Below are 10,371 nucleotides of genomic sequence, written 5' to 3'. Positions count from 1 at the left end.
TCCACCGTGGCCAACCATAAACGTGTGTCCAGTAGTGGGATCAGTGTCCGCTCCTGTCGATGTATTAAGGCCAGGACGGCGATGAGCACGTAGCAGATAACAGGTCGTACCAGAGGAACAGAACACGGTGAAATGCAGTTAACGATACGGCTATATAGCTTTTATTTCGTGTTACGAAGGTACAAATGATTCCCCCTGCATTCGTATATGCAGCGGGCCTTTTAATAGTTTTATTGATCTCGTCGAATATCTACACGTCGCCAGCTCCGTCCTCTTCCCTCACGTTCGTCCTCGCCTTGCGTGGATCCACACAGTCTCCCAGGTGTCTCCCTCGCAGTTGCTCCTAGCTCCACCAGAATGCCGTTCTTCGCCCGTTTTTATTTCCCTCTCCCGCTTGGCTCTGGTTTACACCTACCTGAAACCCTGTGCACTTATCCTCTCTCCCGGTTCCTTCCTCTCGCCTTCCCACCTACAACCTATCCTGAAAAACCCCTCTCTCGCTTTCTCCTCCCGTTCGTCCTTCTTCTCTCTCCCTCCTTTCCTTCGTCTTCGTCCTCGGCTTCTGCTTCTTCTTCTTCCTCCTGGACCTGTACCTAAAACACACTGCCTCTTCCTCTTTCTCCTCGTCCTCGGCTGCTTCTCCTTCTTCTTGTTCCTCCTTGGTGGACCTGTGCCTAAAGACTCCTTCTTCCTCTTTCTCCTCGTCCTCGGCTGCTTCTCCTTCTTCTTGTTCCTCCTTGGTGGACCTGTGCCTAAAGACTCCCTGAGCTGCGATTCTGAGCTCCTTTTATACTCAGCTAGCAACACCCCCCCCCCTAGGGCGTTGCGCAATCGGTACCGGCCCGTACCGTGGTGAATCATTGGTTAGGAACTCAATTGTGTAACGCCCGTGCCGGTACGATTATTGCGTCATCGCCGGTAACTCCTTCCTAAGGGAATATTCCTCGTTTTCGCCCGACAGGCGGCAGCAGCAGTATGATCCAATATGGCTGCGCCCAAGGTTGTGCGTGATGACATATCTTTATGTGTAATCTATCTCTTATCCTTTCTCTAGTCAATATATCGTTATTCTCTCTATACGGTGAGTTCAGTCTATTGGTCCCGATCTAGTCTATTACTCCTGTACGTGATACACCCCCCCAAGATCTCCACAGTAGTGCCTGGATGATTTATATCATAAAATAGTTGTGGTTGTGAATCTAGCATGTATGTAGACTGATTCAGGGGAACAGCATCTTACACCTTGTGGGAATTAATACCAGTTATTTCTGTCCAACCTAACAAAATAATATTCTATCAACAACAAATATATTTTGAATATCAGATCGTGATAGCAAAAAATCATCCAAGCGGAACTAAAATTTAGTATGCATATCTGTACCCCAAAGCATATTCCCCAAGTTTTGTGAAATTTTGTCAAAGACTGCAGGAGGAGTTCAGAATGTTCGCATATATGCAATAGCAACGTTTAAACAAAGGGCCATAACTCCGCCAAAAATAATAATTCCCCGTCAGCGACTTTCGCCGGCAGGGGATAAAATGCATTCATCCTCAATCTGTAATCTTACTTGTGTCGGACATTGGGAAAGCCAGGTCTTCCTTGCGAGGAACCCTCACCCTCTCTTCTAGGCCAACTTCCAAAGGCGACTTTCCACTATCAGTCATGCAACACAAAAGAGCTTTGGTGTTAAGGGAGAGCAAGATATGTTTGCAAAATATGGATGCTCATGGGTGTTTTTACGAGAAGTGTATAGAAATGTTAACACTTATATTCACAAGAGAAGAAGTGTAGACAGTGCCACAAGAATAGATTTATTCAGGACAGCTCCTGCAGTTAATAGAATAATATACGTACGAAGTACACAAAGAGGTGCAGAAGAATTATACACAGTGCGAGTGCAATTTACACAGCTAAAGATACTACGTTTAGAAATATAGGAAGTTATCGTACGTACTAAAAGATAGCTTACTACGAAGAACAAATAAGAATACAAGACAGTGATACGTCTATAGTGGCATATAGCTCTATGTGCATAAGAAGAAGAAACCTCAAGCCATAGTTAAGAAGACTTACATACTCACAGACTGGTAACAACGCACGACGCAAGCACTGACGATGTTAGCACGCAAACTCAAACACAACAACTGACTGTGCTCGCTCGTCTGTCCCATATATACACGCTTAAATTAGCAACTACAGATATCGCCGTCCAAACAAGGGAACCATCCTTTGCAACCCAAACTGCCCCGCAGATGTGTGGATTTAGAATAGTGCATTCCTATGCACATTGCTATGTACACGGTCAGTCTATACGAGCAACCGATCGCCCCATCCCTTACAAGGAAGTCCACGATCGCTCGTGTATAAACGAGTATCTCTCTCTATTGTCGAATCTCTCCTCCCGGGGAGAACCGAGACCCCGAGCTGCTTCTCAGGCGTGTGCTAAATGTGTACACAAACAACCTTGCCCACTCACACACAAACACTCCTGCCTGCCCTAGCAGACCGTGTTTCGCACATCTGCTTAAACTCGTTGCTCGTGCCTATAATTAGTCATTACAAGAATCAATCTGCGGTGCCGATAATCTAACCGGAGTTTATAAAATGATTAACTGATTTAACTAATGTAAACCTCGTGTCTACAATATATATATGTGTGTTTTACACTTAGAAAACCATGTGATAAATAACGGATCCTATAACATGATTCCAATAAACAACAACAACTATCATATGTTATAACTGACAAATACTGTATTAGACCTTGGCATGCTGACACAAAAGATGATACAACTACAATAACCTACCTACATACATTTTCCATATTTCATTTCCCTGGATTTGCAATACCCCCTGGTGTTACCAACTTTAAATTCAACTTAAATGTACAAAACTTCACTGATGCACTATACTGGAAAAAAACTTTTAAACTTACGGTAGCCATGTTTTTGACCATGTTATATAAGCATGTCACTTTTTATTTTATAGTCAAACCTTCTTAATAGCCATAACTTATTATGGGCAGCAGCGCAGCATACATATAGAAATAGACATGTCACAAAACTGACGTATATGAACTTAGTGAATCTTTTGACCACATCATAAAAAAGGTTTAGAACAGAAATGTAATAAGTGTCCATTTACTTCGAGAAAAACAAAAACAAAACTGTTCAGATATCCTTTCATCTGGATTTCAAAAATTTATTCATGGGTATCCATGTTCCATGTTGTCATTAGTTTTTTTGTACCACAAAAGTGAGGTTTCACAGTATAACAATGAATACAGATATGAATACGCTTATCATGGTATGGTGACTGATTCACGCCAATGCTGATACTGGTACACGCTTATTCGCATGGCTTTAGATACACTCGAATACAAGAGTATATCGGCATTGGCCGGGATGAGGCTACCATGCTATCATAACTGTATTCATATCTGTTTTCATCGGAATGCAAAATCTCAAGTCACTACTCATCCTCGAAAGTATGTCACTTATTGACGTTAGTCTTTTTCAACAGAATTTGGCAGCACAGTGATGAACAAATTACTCTCATGTTTTGAATCGACAAGAATGCAAAGATCGATCAAACGTTCTACAGAGATAACATCCAACTCTCTCATCGGTTCTTTTTTCACTACTCTGATATGAGAAAACGATTTGAAAATATTATCATATTCTTCATATCTTCTTACAACCATATAATAATTTGTATGGCGTTGACACCGAACTTTCAGGAAGAACGGAATCTCTCCGAAGTCACACTTATTATCTGCGTTGATATAGAGGGCACAGTGGCTGTTTCGCTGGTGTGTTGCTGTGTACGACACACTATGTACAATTCTGCCGTGAAACAACAATCGCGGAAATTTAGAGGCCTCCATGACCAGGGTTGCCACTCTTGCTGAAATTTTACCAGGTCTGGTGAAATGGTCCCATTGCTAGTGACCTGGTGAAGAAAATGTGAAATCACTGAAATTTAGTGAAATCTGGTGAAATCGTCTTAGCTGAGTGATTACAAGTTTACAACAGAAAGATTTGCAGTAGATAGATGTCACGTGACTCACGTCTAATAAAAGTCATCGACGCGTCACGCATCACAATGTGTTCCAAATAATCGCAAAATGTATAGGGCGGGAACGGCAGAGCGCACGTGCATTCTGTTTTAGCGAATGAGAAGTGAGCACGGTGATGTCATTCTTTGGGAGGGCCAATAGAAACACTTCGTCGTTCGTAGATTCTTATTATATTTATGCCAATCTGTAGTCTATGAGTGTGACATGATGTGTTGTTAGGCATACACTCAGTGATCTAGAAAGATAGCAATGAACAATGTACAGTACATGTGTTTGTGTCCCGGACCCCCCCCCCTGCTCGCGCAGAAAACGCATCTGAGGGGGTCTAATTTCAAAATTGCAAACCCCCCTTTTACGTGCTCGCAAGTTTGGGTTACGGTTAAACCCCCCCGCTGGTCCAAATACTGTACACGCCCCTGATCTCATGAGCAAAACTTCCTCTGCTTGTCATAAGAGACAATTTTTTTGTATCTGAACTTTCCTTTAAAATTGCATGTACTTTCAGCTTGGGTGTTTGCTGAGCAGGCTGGAAAGAAATTGACGTATGCTCAGATATGGAATGCCGGGAAACGCAAGATTTCATCGGCGCAAACCAAGGCAATGAAGAAATCGCTTTTAGCCACAAATTAACGTGCATCAACTTATTTTCATCAACTTGTGCATCAACTTATTGCAAATGCAGCAAGAGGCAATTAATAGGTTTGCATTTTTTTTTTTCAAAAACGATGCCATATGGTTTAGGCTACACCTGTGGACTGGACAAACTAAGGGAAATCCTGATTTCGTTTGATGAATGTTTGAAATTTGACCTTAGGTTTGTTGAGTTGGATGTAAAGAATCGTAGTTAGTAAACATTCGACTTTTATTTATTAAAACTTAAACGTTGTTTGTATTCACTCCTGATAAACATATACATGCATATGTATATGACCTTACGAGAATGCATACGACCTTAAGGGAACCTGTAGTTCTACAAAATGGCGAATATTTCTCCATTGCTGTCGATAATACGTTGGCATAAAATGAAATACTATTTACGTGGCAACAATGGAAATGTGTAGTAGGCCTACATATAATAACACAGAATACTATATGTGAAATAACGAATCTTCTTACCAGATCTGGCATTGACATTGGTGAGTGAGCACGCACTTAGCTTGTACTTGGCTGTTGAGTTTCTTGGCCACTCGCATCTCCTTTGCTTCTTTTAAAATAGTACCTCTTTGGCTGAAATCATTTTGTATTAGTACAGGAAGTACTGATGTCAACATAACAGGGCGTCAAGTTCCTATTTTTTCCTATTTTTTCCTATTTTCTGGGCAATTCCTATTTTCTCCTATTTTCTGGACAAATTCCTATTTTTTCCTATTTTCTGGGCAATTGATATTTTCTCCTATTTTCTGGACAAATTCCTATTTTTGTTACCGCTTATTGTTGTACACCTTCTATATGAAAGTGCATGTTTATAAGCTCTAAGAAACACAATTATGATGTCTACGGCCATACCACGCTGAAAGCACCGGTTCTCGTCCGATCACCGAAGTTAAGCAGCGTTGGGCCCGGTTAGTACTTGGATGGGTGACCGCCTGGGAATGGCGAACGACCCCCCCAAGTACATGGTCACCGCGCCCGGTGATGGTGATTCAACCATGTTTTCAGTCCCGTGTCCGAGGTACAAATAGTGCCATCTATTGGCCAAAAGGTGAAAACGTCGTCTGCTTGTGTGTTGAAGTATAGTAAATCTGGGAGATTTTTTTGTATTGTATTATCACGCATATACACACAAACATGCATAAATACAACACGCACAAGCCCACACACACACACACACACAAACACACACAAACATACACAAACACACAGACACACACACACACACACACACACACAGACACACACACACACAGACAAACACACACAAACAATCATGTTCAAACAGAGAGAGTTAAACAAAATAAAGTTCTCTAAACAATATTTGCATAGCTTGTTCTTCTGTTTATTTTAGTTACTTATTTTGTCTTGCTTTCTTTAAATTTAGGTTACAGGCTGACTTTTAAAAAAATCGTAGGGGGGCCCGCCGATGACCATTCAACATCCTATACAGTCACCTATCGAAAATTGGGCATCGGTGGACACATCGGAAGAAAATAGCGAGGAGTTATTTTCTGCCGATGTGCCCACCGATGCCAGACACCGGAGACCAATCTGTTAAACATCCTAAGGACATCGGCCGATACCCGACGCGGGACCATTCGGGCACCTTTGACATCGCAAGGTTGCCAGTGATTTTTTGGGTCATTTTCTAGAGACCAAATCATTATACCTGCAGGATGCACTGTTGGTGGATGTCCTGCGTGATTCAGATGGCAGCGGACCATCTCTAGCAGCACGGTGACCATTTACCCCTGAATTTCTGCATAAGAAGTTCAAAAACATAAATTCAACAAATCAAATCTAAATTGTCTACTTTTCAAAATACACAGAAATCTCATATTACTGGAAACAATTTATTAGTGATGTCACGATGATCGAGTATACCAAGCTTGCTTACAGAACTCCATTATCAATCTAATTGAAATTATATGTCAGATGTGACGAGACCAAATGCCTGAGAAAGTAAACATCTGAGAGATTGAGTGTAACCTTTTATGTGCTTAATTGTAATTTGTTCGATGTCCGGCACAACAGGCACTAATGTACATAATTCTGTTAACTTTATTAGCACATAACACAGCATGAATATCAGAATTTGTGATTAATAATACTTAACACACACACATGCACACACACAAATTAACATACATACATGTAGTGGTGGCTCTAAATCTTATAAATTTTGTTCAGCATTATATTATCCTAACTTTTTGCATCTAAGAGAAATTTTAAAGGTGGAGAACCCTGCATTAGAAGCTGTTACACTTACCTGTTGGTTTGGGTGGTGGGCCTCTGAGACGAGCGAGCGAGTAATCGTGGCATATCCGGTCCAGGTGTGGTAGGAGAATGAGATCTGTTCAGGCGGAGATGTTCTCGCCAGCCACATGGCGATTCCTTCCTTTGGAACCCTGACGGAGGTGTCCTGGTCAATGACCATCTCCTGGCCTGTGACGGAGGTGTCCTGGTCCGTGACCGTCTCCTGGCCTGTGACGGAGGTGTCCTGGTCCCTGACCGTCTCCTGACCTGTGACGGAGGTGTCCTGGTCCGTGACCGTCTCCTGGCTAATAACATTGTACATGAAATAAAAGCAAATCTTTGCAAAGTAGAACAAAATTACTGTAAAACACCACTCATATGTACACATGGTATATATATTATATCCATACGAGTTCCAAGTATTACAAAAACATATCAATATAATGAGAATTACACCGAAAAGACAAATGATAAAAGCTGCCATTTCATCATAAAGACGATGAAAGATAAAAGCTAAAAAGTCATGAATACAGCTTGAGAAAGACAATGGTCTGACTGCCGTCTATACATGGTGTTTTATGGCAGTCAGACCATTGTCTTTCTCAAGCTGTATTCATGACTTTTTAGCTTTTATCAATATTTCTACATAATACAATGAATTCAAGTATAATACAAGTAAGACAAGGCAATTTCAGCGAAAAGACGAATGAAAAAAGAGCTGCAAATTCATGAATACTGATCTTGGCATCTATGCATATATCTTGGCATGAATACTATCTATTGTAATATTTAAGATTTTGCTGATTTGCTTTTCAAACACAATGCATCAAACCAAAATATGACACTTTATGAAGTTGAATTTTTAGCAAGCTCTGCATCAACAATATTTTTGAAGTGATCAAAGCTGTCATAGACACGATCTGTAAAGCCAGGAGATACTGATTTTTTGTGAGTGAACAAAAAGTAAACGTTTTCTGAGCACTGTTCTTTATTTCATCTTTGGATGGCACATATCGCCTTCTTTGCCCATCACAATTTGGTTTTCCACATGCTGCGCATGGCTTCTTGGATTTCTTAGGCATGACATGTTTTGGTGGAGGTGGTGGAGGTGGAGGGGATGTGACAGTAAAGGGCGCAAACCTTGAGGGGAGGAATGAGACTGAAGCGGCACTCGGCTGAGAAGGCACTACCATCAGAATAGGGGCCTTGGGTATTGGGGGACGTGGCAGTAATGTGGGTACGCCATGTGCAGTGTGTGAAGTACCTAAATCTAACTTCCTTTTGTGCCCACGCACGTCACGGGTTTCAAGAGCTACCGTCCGATACTGCACCTGCTCCCTGTTGGGGGGAATGAGAGATTTGGGGAGAGAGTGCGCATCTGGAATCGGCTTGCTCGTCATTACTCTCCGGTGACTCGGCGCCTTGGGTACGACTGTTGACAGGTAGTTTGCCCTTTTGTTCTCCCTGTTCAGAAAGTTGGTGATGGACTTGGCATTTATGTTCGGGAGAGGAATCGGCATCTCAGCCAGCACCCTGTCATCTCGTACTCGGTCGACGATACGCTTGTATCGGCCCTTTACCTTGCTGGCTATCTTGTTGGGCGATGACAGGATGCTGACTCCTGGCCGATTCTTCAGCATCTTTATCAGGACATATAATAATCGCGACTCTTCGGATATCGTTGCGGCTTGAGCATATCTCATCCAGCCGAACTTCGTTTTTTGCGCTGCGCTGCTTTGTGAGGACTGCGGAGCAAGAACTCTGCCAAATAATGTATTGCCCCATTTCGACTCATACTTCTTAACAAAAGATTTGGCAGATTTGTCATGGTCCGCGAGAGCGACAACCGCGTTGGAGATCTGAAGACGAAGGTCGGCTGGTATGAGATGCTCATCAGAGTTGTCAGCAAGCTTAATCAGCAGCAGTGCAAGCTGCTCCACCTCTTCATAACCAGGTAGATGGAGATGTTTGCGTGGCGCGAGTACGTCGCCCATCAAAGGGCTGACATCCGTCGTCACTTCTTCTGGTTTGACGAGGACAGCATGGGTGACACTGATGTCATCGATGGGATCTTCAGGATCCTTGGAATCTCCTACAATTCCTTCATCTTCCTCGTCATCATCTTCGTCGTCGTCAGTCTCCTCTTCCTTGGCCTGCTCTTCCTCCACTGAAAAGAAAAGGAAAAAAGAGAAATTCATGAAATACTTGGCCTGATAAATAAATGAATCTGATCTTGTTCTGCTTAAAAGAAAAGAGGGGGAAAAGAAAATAATTAAATACTTGAATTATAACAGCATTACAGTAATCTCACAAAATAATTATCATGAGAGCAATTTTTTAGCTTGACGCTCAGATATAATTTCTGATGAAGAACAACGATGATGTTCGAAACGTCAAGCTAAAACAAGTAAGTTGATTGTGTGAAAATAACATTTTTTAAAGATAAATTTCCAGATTAGAAAATATTAAGTTTTTCACAATTACAAAAAACAATTCAGATTTGATGATGCAATGATGCAATATGGTACTTAGAGATTAAAATCATTAGAATTTTAACTCACCGTTGCGAATATAGTATTCTTTGGAGGTGAAGTCAGTAGACTGGCTGTAGGAATATTCAACTCCGATTAACTCCTCCTCTTCTGGATCCTCATACGCCGCAGGCAACGGCATTGGTGCCACGAAGTTCGGGTCAAATAGGTGGTTTTTCCCAAACAGGACTTCGGACTGGTGGTTGAGGCGCTGTATGAGTCTCGGATCGTTGAGTGGTGTTGAATGATGACTGGGATCAGCAATCTTGCGACCCTCCATTCTCTTGTTCCATTGCACGATGAACGAGACAAGTGACACCTGTAAAAATAAATGTTACACGAGAGATAAAAAAAGCATGAATATTTATCATTTACATTTACATTAATTTTACATGGGAATAGCACGGAATGTTCCTACCCTCGGGATTTCAAATGTTATTTCGTGAAGAACTCTTCCGTCAATAGCATTTAAAATCCCTGGGGACGTAACATTCTGTGCTATTAACTCCAACGCCATTTAACAACAGTATAATATAATGCATAGGCTTACATTTTTTACTTTCCCTAGCACATTACATTCTTCCAACGTGAACTGTCTTTGAATCATTTGATAATTAGTATAGCAACTCACCTGAAATGGCATGATTCCAATTCTTTTAGATGGCACAGCATTGACGATGTGAGAGTGAAGGCCCTCCAGACTATTGCTCCCCCTGCAGCATCTGTAATAGAGTACCGAAGTGTGACGTCACGTTGGCAAGACAACGTACGGGCTGGTTCTACACAAGCCACTGGCTCCATAACCTCAGCATAACATTAACTGCGTGAAAATGTTGTGCGTACGTAAAACC

Source organism: Priapulus caudatus, unplaced genomic scaffold (genome assembly GCF_000485595.1).
Source record: "Priapulus caudatus unplaced genomic scaffold, Priapulus_caudatus-5.0.1 Scaffold1276, whole genome shotgun sequence".
NCBI lineage: Eukaryota > Metazoa > Priapulida > Priapulimorpha > Priapulimorphida > Priapulidae > Priapulus > Priapulus caudatus.
Note: the sequence above shows the minus strand (reverse complement) of the source record.